Source organism: Mus caroli, chromosome 4 (assembly GCF_900094665.2).
Source record: "Mus caroli chromosome 4, CAROLI_EIJ_v1.1, whole genome shotgun sequence".
Taxonomy (NCBI): Eukaryota; Metazoa; Chordata; class Mammalia; order Rodentia; family Muridae; genus Mus; species Mus caroli.
Genome location: NC_034573.1, coordinates 11,374,611 through 11,384,810, shown reverse-complemented (window position 1 = coordinate 11,384,810; position 10,200 = coordinate 11,374,611).

Below are 10,200 nucleotides of genomic sequence, written 5' to 3'. Positions count from 1 at the left end.
CATTTTGCATTTTCTTTGATTTTTGTGCCCATGTTCTCCATGGAATCTTCTGCACCTGAGATTCTCTCTTCCATCTCTTGTATTCTGTTGCTGATGCTCACATCTATGGTTCCAGATTTCTTTCCTAGGATTTCTTTCATCTCCAGTGTTCTCTCATTTTGGGTTTTCTTTATTGTTTCTACTTCCCTTTTTAGGTCTTGGATGGTTTTGTTCATTTCCATCATCTGTTTGGATGTGCTTTCCTGTTTTTCTTTAAGGACCTCTACCACTTTAGCAGTGTTCTCCTGTATTTCTTTAAGTGAGTTATTAAAGCCCTTCTTAATGTCCTCTATCAGCATCATTAGATATGATTTTAAATCTGAGTCTTGCTTTTTGGGTGTGTCAGGGTATCCAGGACTGGCTGAGGTGTGAGTGCTTGGTTCTGATGATAATGAGTGGTCTTGGTATCTGTTAGTAAGTTTCTTAAGTTTGTCTTTTGCCATCTGGTAATCTCTGGAGTTAGTTGTTATTGTTGTCTCTGGTGGGAGCATGTTCCTCCTGTGATTCTGTTAACCTCTGTCAACAGACCTAGGAGTCTATCTCTCTCCTGAGTCTAAGTGGTCAGAGTTCTCTCTGAAGACAAGCTTTCCTCTTGCAGGGAAGGTGCACAGATATCTGATGTTTAGACCTGCCTCCTTGCTGAAGATGAAGGCCTAAAACAGCACCTGTCCCAGAAGATGTTTTGCCTCTGCACTCTGCATGCTCACCTGCACAGACTGGTCTCTGAGGGACATGGGACACAAGATGGCTCTCTCACCTGCTCTGGTGGTCAGAGCCCTCCCAGGCAGACACCTCTTCTCTGTTGGGGAAGGTGCCCGGATGTCTGGAGCCCAAAACGGAGTCTGTCCCAGAAGATGTGTTACTTCTGTAGTCCACACTCTCACCTGTGCAGACTAGTCTCAGAGGGATAGGGGACCCAAGATGGCTCCCTCTCCTGCTCTGATCTGAAGTGTTTCTTTAAGTGTTTCCCAGCCATTTGAGTTTCCTTCTTTGAGAATTTTCCATTTAGATCTGTACTCCATCTTTTAACAAATAGGGTTGTTTTCTTGATATCTAGATTTTTGAGTTTTTTATATACTTTGAATATTAGCCCTCTGTCAGTGTGCAGTCAGTTAAAATTATTTCCTATTCTATAGGTTGCCACTTTGAATAAGAGTGTCCTTTACTGTGCATAAGCTTTTCATTTTTATGAGGTCTCATTTACTAAATGTTGATCTTAGTGAAGTCTTTTCCTTTGTCATTGAGTTCAAAGCTAATCCCACTTTCTTTTCTATCAGATTCAATGTATTTGGTTTTATGTTCAGGTCTTTGATCCACTTGGAGTTGAGATTTTGTTTGGGATAATAAATATGGATGTATTTCAGTTCTTCTACATGTAGCCATTCAGTTTGACTAGCACCTAGCACCACTTTTTAAAGATGCTGCTGTGTATTTTTCAAGTGTGTATTTCTGCATTTGTATCTATGTCAATATATCTATATCCCCACTCTCTTATTTATTGATTCACACACACACACACACACACACACACACACACACACACACACACACAGGAATCCATGAGTGTATGCATATATATTTATTTTTGTGTCAATACTATGGTGTTTTTACTATGTCATTTCATTCTGTAGTACAAATTGATCTCAGGGATAATATTTCCTTCAACAGTTCAAGATAGTTTTCTCTATCCTGTTTGTATGGTGTGTATGTGTGTATTTTTGAATGAAGCTGAAAATTGTCTTTTCAAGATCTGTGTTTGAATTTTGACGGGGATTGCATTCAACCTGTAGATTGCTTTTGGTGGGACAAGTACTTTCACTACTGATCCATGAGCATGGGAGATCTTTCTGTTTTCTAATATCTTCTTCCATTTTTTTTATAATGCCTTAAAGTTCTTATCATACAAGTCTTTCAATTGCTTGTTTAGATATTTTATTTCATTTAAGGCTATTATGAAAGGAATTACTTCATTGATTTCTTTCTCAGTGAGTTTGTCACTTGTATATAGGAGAGCTGAGTTTTGTGAGTTAGTTTTGTATCCAGTTACTTATATAAGTGTTTATTAACTATGGGTGTATCCTGACAGGAATTTTAGGCTCACTAATGTATACTATCATATCATCAAAAAAATACTCTTATGTTCTAATTTATGTCCCTGATCTTCAGTTTTCTTATTGTTCTAGTGAAGATTTCAAGCACGATTTTGAGTAGGTATGAACTGCTTTACTTACTTATTTATTTATTTCCACTATATTTGAGCTTTCACAGATTTCATTAAGGGATTTATTAATTTCCTTTGTCATATTCATAAGGACATTTTAAGGTATTTTGTTGTACTTCAGTTATGTTGCAGTACTCGAGGCCTATAGTGGAAGGGTTGCTGGGTTCTAGTAGAGACATATTTCTTTGGCCTCCCTTATTGTTTGGGTTTTTATGCCAGCACACAAGCATCTGCATTTGGGGAGATTATAATTCTAGGTGCTCATATCTTGTCTAATCTTTGTTCAATGTGTGCTTTGTGTTTGTTGGTTTCTGTTGCCATCTTTGTTTTTTAGGAGAGTGTGATTGCCGTATGTTTCCTGGTAGGAATTTTTTTTTTGGATCCTGATAGGTGTGAACACTGGGGTTCTGGCTAAAATGTGTTTCTAGGTGTTGGAAGCTAACATTTAGGACAAAGAATGGGCTAGATAGGAGAACAACTGAGTGAATTCACAAGAGGAACTAAAGCCTGATGTTGTACTGTGATATGCTTAGTCCCTAGTAACTGAGGGCAGAGTGAGAAGGGGCCATAACAGATGTTGTACTACAGAGCTGAGTATGAAGCTAGGGGGCTAAACTTTGTGGAATGGAAAGAAGTGTGAAGATTTGCAATTAGCTCTCTAGTGCCATTTTACTGGTCTTAGTGGTGAAGATCTGGAGTTAGCATACCCGCCACCCTGGCTGGAGTGCAACCTCTTATCTTTTAATGAATTCCTGATATAAATTTTATGAATGTTAAAATTTGAGAAATCCTTCCTGAGACACGATAAAAGAAGAGTGGATGTCTATGTCACCTGTGTTGGTAACTGGAAACATTAATGCAGTTTTAGCTTTATCAGACTTCCTCCTTTTTCTGCAATTCCTGTGTTGTGGAGTGATAATTATGTATCTTCAGCATTCTGAAATTTAGCATTACAAGTTGCTAAGACATACTATTGTGTTCTCTCTATAAAAGCCTTATTTTGTTTAATGGGATTTCATACCACTTAATTTTCAACCCATTCAGAAATCCATTTCTTCTATCATCTTTCATATGCCCTTTTCACATCTGGAGAGGTCTTGCCTTTTGAAGTATAGTGCTTTTTCTTTGAACATCACTTGCTTTTCTTCTCCTGTCTCTTCTGTTCATTTACACACACACACACACACACACACACACACACACACACACACACAAACACACATACACTTTACTGCTAGAAAACTTCCCCTCCCATCAAAATTAGCAAAAAAACAGGGCCTATTGGTTTGTGTTTTCTATTTCTTTTTCCCTATTTTTGTTTCTCCTTATTTGTTTTCAAAAGAAATTTTTTTCAAAGAGTTTCTTCAGCATATTCTTTTTAAAAAATCCTCAAATCCAAAACAAAAAAAGTAATCACACTGTCAGGGTGCTACAAAGACAGAATGTGTTTTCAGTGAACAATGAACAACATTGATATTCTGTGTGATCTTTGTTTTCTTGGTTCTTCAAAGTTCGGTGTTTTATTTACTCATTTTCCTTCTAACACATACTTTTGTTTCTTTGATCATATAGCCTTACAAGTCTTACCAAGGTATATTAAGGAAGTAGATTAATAGCCACTCTACTGCTGAAGAACCTATGTTTTCACTTACAGAAGATTTTTTTTGACATTACAATATAATTTCAAAAATTTTCTCTTCCTTTTTGTCCCTCCAAATGCCCTCCCATATGTTATCCCCAGTTGCCTTCAAATTCATGCCCTATGTTTTTAAAAACTAATTGTTATTGCACATACATATGTCTTTGTATATACAAATATATTTTAAATATAACCTGTTCAGCACATATAATGTTACTTTAATGTACACTGTCTGAGTTGACATTTTGGCACTGGAAAAACAATTTTTGCACTCCTCTCTGGGTAAGACCACGACTCCTGCTCTCAGTTTCCTCATTTGCCTATAGTTGTTTGTGTAGGACTCCAGCCTTGGAGACTTTTCTCCTATCCACTTTAGAATGTTCACTGATGTTACTCTTCTTCAACTCATGTTTGAGAAGTCATGTTGGTGAGACTTTGTAGTGTAGATTCTGATATCGCTAAAAGACACAGTCTCACAGCAAACTCTTGGATCTGATGGCTCTTACAATAATTTTGTTTCTCTTACAGAATGTACCCTGAACCTTACTTACTTAGGTACTCGAGTGTTTTTAGATGTATCTGTTGGGACTGGCCTCTGAAACTACATTTTGATTGATTGTAGTTTTCTGTAGTAGTCGTTGTTGAGAAATTTACTTGAAGCTATGTGAAGACTACACTTTTCTATGGGTATAAAGACAAATGTTTGTATGCTGTTATAGATTATGCTAGTTTAGTGAATTAAAGGTTATAGTTTCTCCTCTAATAATTATGACTTCTCTAGTACTGAGCAGTGAGCTAAGTTTTTAGTATCTGTTAAATGGATCTTAATTCCAATTAGAAAGCTGTTGGTTACCGCTAAGGTATTAACACCACTATTGCACTATAGGGTTATTATTTCATGCTGGTCATTGTTGTGGTTCATAGGTATTGTGACTATGGAAGATGGCTGATTACCTTCCTCTTTTGGAAGCTTGCACAGTGCTTTTGGCATCATTTTCGAAAGTCAGTCCTCAGTGCGGAGGCATTCAGATCAGTTCCAGTTCAGAGATCTCTGGGATCTGTTTCTGAATTGCATGATTTCTTCAGTGGTAGGGGTTTGTCTTCTACCTTTAGTGGACAACCAAGGGCAAGAACAATAGGCCGTATTTTTTTTTTCAGCTGTCCATATGATTTTATATTATTTACAATTTTTTTCTTTTTCCAATTTTTATTAGGTATTTTCTTCATTTATATTTCAAATGCTATCCTAAAAGTCCCCCATACACTCCCTCCCCCCTGCTCCCCTACCCACCCACTTCCACTTCTCGGCCCTGGCATTTCCCTGTACTGGGGAATATAAAGTTTGCAAGACCTAGGGGCCTCTCTTCCCAATGATGGCCGACTAGGCCATCTTCTGATACATATGCAGCTAGAGACACGAGCTCTGGGGGTAGTGGTTAGTTCATATTGTTGTTCCACCTATAGGGTTGCAGACCCCTTCAGCTCCTTAGGTACTTTCTCTAGCTCCTCCATTGGGGGCCCTGTGATCCATGCATCCACTTCTGTGTTTGCCAGGCACTGGCATAGCCTCACAAGAGACAGCTATATCAGGGTCCTTTCAGCAAAATCTTGCTGGCATGTGCAATAGTGTCTGCGTTTGGTGGGTGACTATGAGATAGATCCCTGGGTGCGGCAGTCTCTGGATGGTCTATCCTTTTGTCTCAGCTCAGAACTTTATCTCTGTAACTCGTTCCATGGGTGTTTTGTTCCCGATTCTAAGAAGGGGTGATTTACAATTTTTATTAGATATTTTCTTCATTTACATTTCAAATGCTACCAGAAAGTCCCCTGTACCCTCCCCCCTGCCCTGCTCCCCAACCCACCCACTCCTGCTTCCTGGTCCTGGTGTTCCCCTGTACTGGGGCATATCAAGTTTGCAAGACCAAGGAGGAAGATAGGCCATATGTTTTGAGAGTCTCTTGGAGAGCTCTGGCCAACAGCTCAAAGGTGGTTTCTCATGTCTGGTGTAGGGGTTCTTGTTACATGATCTTCAGCTTTTGAAAGCACTGTCATGAGTCCAGATTAATCAATCTTATTAAAAATGCATGTATATATAAATTATAATATGTGTGTAATTTATATATATGTACAGAATGTATATATATAATTTATAATTATAATATATAATAATTATATATACATATATATAGAGAGAATTATAGTTGTTCTTAGGTAAGTAGCTAATAATATGATTTCATTTGACTTCTAAAGACAACTTTATTGTTATTTTACACATTTCATTCTTTCTGTTACCACCCTCCCCTCCTTAAAGACGCCCACCTTTTTCACTCCTCCTATCAGATCACATGCATGCATACTCTCACCCTCCCCCTTCACTCTACTCCACCTTCTTCTGTATTTACCTCCATACCACTCCTAAAGACCCGGTCTTTTTTCATTTCTAGCCAATCACTTTTCTCATGTTATTTTCCTTTAGTAACTCACCTTCTTTAATAATTTTCTTCCCTTTCCCATTTCCTCTATACGATCCACTCTATCCCACTCTTCTCTTTGCCTGCCTCCCATCTTCTTATGGACTGATTTTTAATACTGAGATGACCAGGGTGTGTCATTCCCACATGGGAGGGATAACATACAAAAATGTGTACCCAGTTGTTTTTGCAAGTTTTCTAAAAATGAAAAATAAAAAAATATTTGAATTTACTTTGATTCTGACAAGATCATGTCTAATTAATATGCATGTAAAAATCCAGGTTGAATTCTTTCTTTCTGTCTCTCCTCTAACATATCAACAATACACTACAATTTCTGTTCCATAATTCTTTAAGTGATCACTGTGAAAATCTTGTCAAATCTTTTCATGCTGCAAGGGAATATTTATAGTGACTTACAGTGACTTATAAATGGCTGAACTAGAATTTATGATGGAGAAACTGAGTCTAACTGACTTTGTACTGCAAGGTGTTGATGGGGCAGAATAAGATATTACTAAGGGTGCCCTGTCTTTGCAAAGAGCTTCCAGAGAAAAGAAGATGATTAATAGCCTGCTCACAAAAGATGAAAATCATTGCAATAACCCTAGCCATCTTAAGATCCTACAGGGTTCTTGTCTGTAGGGTCCTTAGACATAAATGGATCTGAAAAAGCATTATAAAGTCTCCCTTTTTGAGAGGATGGCTTCTACTTCAAGTCTCAAGAGCCTGAGGCTTAGTTTGTTGTGTAGATAGATGTGGAGTGGTCTGTTTCAGACTCCACAATTAAAAGTAGCAGACTGTTTCTGTGTCATGAGTATGTTGGAGATGCCTAGTTTTTCTGTCACTAAATGAAAGAAAAGGATAAAATTCTGAAATATCTCTACTCTTACACATAGTATAAAGAAATATACAGAAGTATGACATTTAGCTTTCCAGTAGCTGGTGGGTTTAAGTTTATAACTAAGTGGCCAAGCAAGCATATCTATAGAATGGCTTAGGTTTATTTTCCTCTCTCCTCTCCTTTATCCCCACTCTTTATTGTGTTTTGTAATATCAGGACACAGCCCTGAACTCAGAATAATTGTAGTAAGGAGTAAAGGGCCAGATAATTTCCAGATGGAAAATGAAAATCTCTGAAAAAGTATTAAATATTATTACAATACAAAAAGAAATTCCTTATGCCCTTTTCATGTAAAATATGTCAAACATTAAAATGTTGCAAAAAAAGGAAAAAAATTACAGAAATGCTTACAAGTGACTTTGTGGACTGTGGAAGCCTGCTGTACAGCTTATGGGAGGCTTGTTGAATACCTGACACACCACACTCGCTGATGAAGACCATAAGATTTTTACTTGTATTTCTTGTGTCTTCACAAAATCCTAAAAGTTACTTGGCTGGATTGTGGTTATCATATGAATCTTAAATATTCACCCCTATCCCCAGTTCATGTTTTGAATATTTTTTTCACAGCTGGTAGCACTAAATTAGGAGACTGTGGAACCTTTAGGATTTGGGGTCTGACTGATGGACATAGGTCACTACATGCTGGCCCATGGGGGTATATTATACCAGGAGACTTCTAGTCAGTCTCCACCGCCTGGTCTGCTGGGATGGAAACAACCTCTGCCACATTTCCCCACTGCTATAAGCTATTTACTTTTTCATGTCTCCCATTGTGATAGATTGAAATCGTAAGGGAAAATAAACCTTCTATCTCTTACAATTGTTTCTATGAGGTTTCATCATCACCACATCACAAAGAGGCAATCTTTGTGATTACCATATTTAGAAAAGAAAATTTAGACATAAAGAGATTAAACATCTACATCAACAGTTTCAACCTGTGGATCACCTTGGGGTCTAACAACCCTTTCACAGGAGTCATGTATCAAATATGCTGCATATCAGATATTTACATTGTAATTCATAACTGCAAAATTACCATTAAGAAATAACACTGAAAGTAATTTTATGGTTGGAGTCACCACAACATGAAGAAAGGTATTAAAGGGTCACAGTGTTAGGAAGGTTGAGATCCACTGATCTCGATTATGACCACATAGCTACAAGACAAAGTTTAATGCCAAAAATTGTTCTTCATTTTCTCTACTGTTCTCATCTTGGAACATACTTGATGTATATGTCTAAGTAAGCCTTCAATTTTGAAATGTTTCCTGTCATCCATTAATATATATTGAACAATGGATACTTAGTAAGGATCATTAAAATAAATGTGTGTATTGGAAGAACTTGATTACAAACAGATAAGAAATGAATGTCTAATATAAACATAAAATATTTTATAATTCTGGGCATATATCTCATGATAATGTATAACCCAGCATATGTGTGTGTGTGTGTGTGTGTGTGTGTGTGTATGTCTGTGTGTATGGAATGAGGGGGGATTATAAGTCTTGGGTAAATAACAGTAATATCTAGATATTAGGGTAAACTGAACTATAGTAGTCTCAATATACCTGTGTCCTTATTACATAGCCTGTGAAAATGTTGCCTTAATCATAATTTGCAGTTATGCTTAATATTAAGGGACGTGAAGTAGAAATCATAGGTTAACTGGATGGATCCAAAAATCAAATGAGCACTTAAATGCAGAAAAGTCTTCTAGGAAGAGAAGGAGGAGAAATACTAAGGGGGGTTGGTGTCAGAGAAAATTAGAGAATAAAAATGTATTATTGCTGACTGAATAAAAGCACTGCCATACAAATTCTGATAAGCTAGGAATGAAAGGGAACAGAGTACTTCCTCCAGGAAACAGGAATACGGAAAGGGGATAGAGTTTTAGCCTACATTGACTTGTGTTTTACCTATACCCTTCAGATTGTTGAGCTAATACATTCAGATTGCTTAAGCCACTACACTTGTAGTAGTATATACAACAGCACCAATAGACAACCAACACAGCTAGCTCATACATGTTCAGTGGGCTATAGAGCTCACAAAGATATGAAATGATTCACTCTTTTTTTTTTTGAATTAATTTTTTATTAGGTATTTTCCTCATTTACATTTCCAATGCTATCCAAAAAGTCCCCAATAAACTCCCCCCCGACTCCCCCACCCACCAACTCCCACATTTTGGCCCTAGCATTCCCCTGTATTGGGGCATATAAAGTTTGCAAGTCCTATGGGCCTCTCTTTCCAGTGATGACCTACTAGGCCATCTTTTGATACATATGTAGCTAGAGTCAAGAGCTCTGGGGTACTGGTTAGTTCATAATGTTGTTCCAACTATAGGGTTGCAGTTCCCTTTAGCTCCTTGGGTACTTTCTCTAGCTCCTCCATTGGGGGCCCTGTGATCCATTTAATAGCTGACTGTGAGAATCTACTTCTGTGTTTGCTAGGCCCCGGCATTGTCTCGAAAGAGACAGCTATATCTGGGTCCTTTCAGCAAAATCTNGCTAGTGTATGCAATGGTGTCAGCGTTTGGAAGCTGATTATGGGATGGATCTCTGGATATGGCAGTGTTTAGATGGTCCATTCTTTCGTCACAGCTCCAAACTTTATCTCTGTAACACTTTCCATGGGTGTTTTGTTCCCAATTCTAAGAAAGGGCACAGTGTCCACACTTTGGTCTTCGTTCTTCGAGAGATTCGTGTGTTTAACAAATTGTATCTTATATCTTGTGTATCCTAAGTTTTGGGGCTAATATCCACTTATCAGTGAGTACATATTGTATGAGTTCCTTTGTGATTGTGTTAACCAAACTCAGGATGATGCCCTCCAGGTCCATCCATTTGCCTAGGAATTTCGTAAATTCATTCCTTTTAATAGCTGAGTAGTACTCCATTGTGTAAATGTACCACAT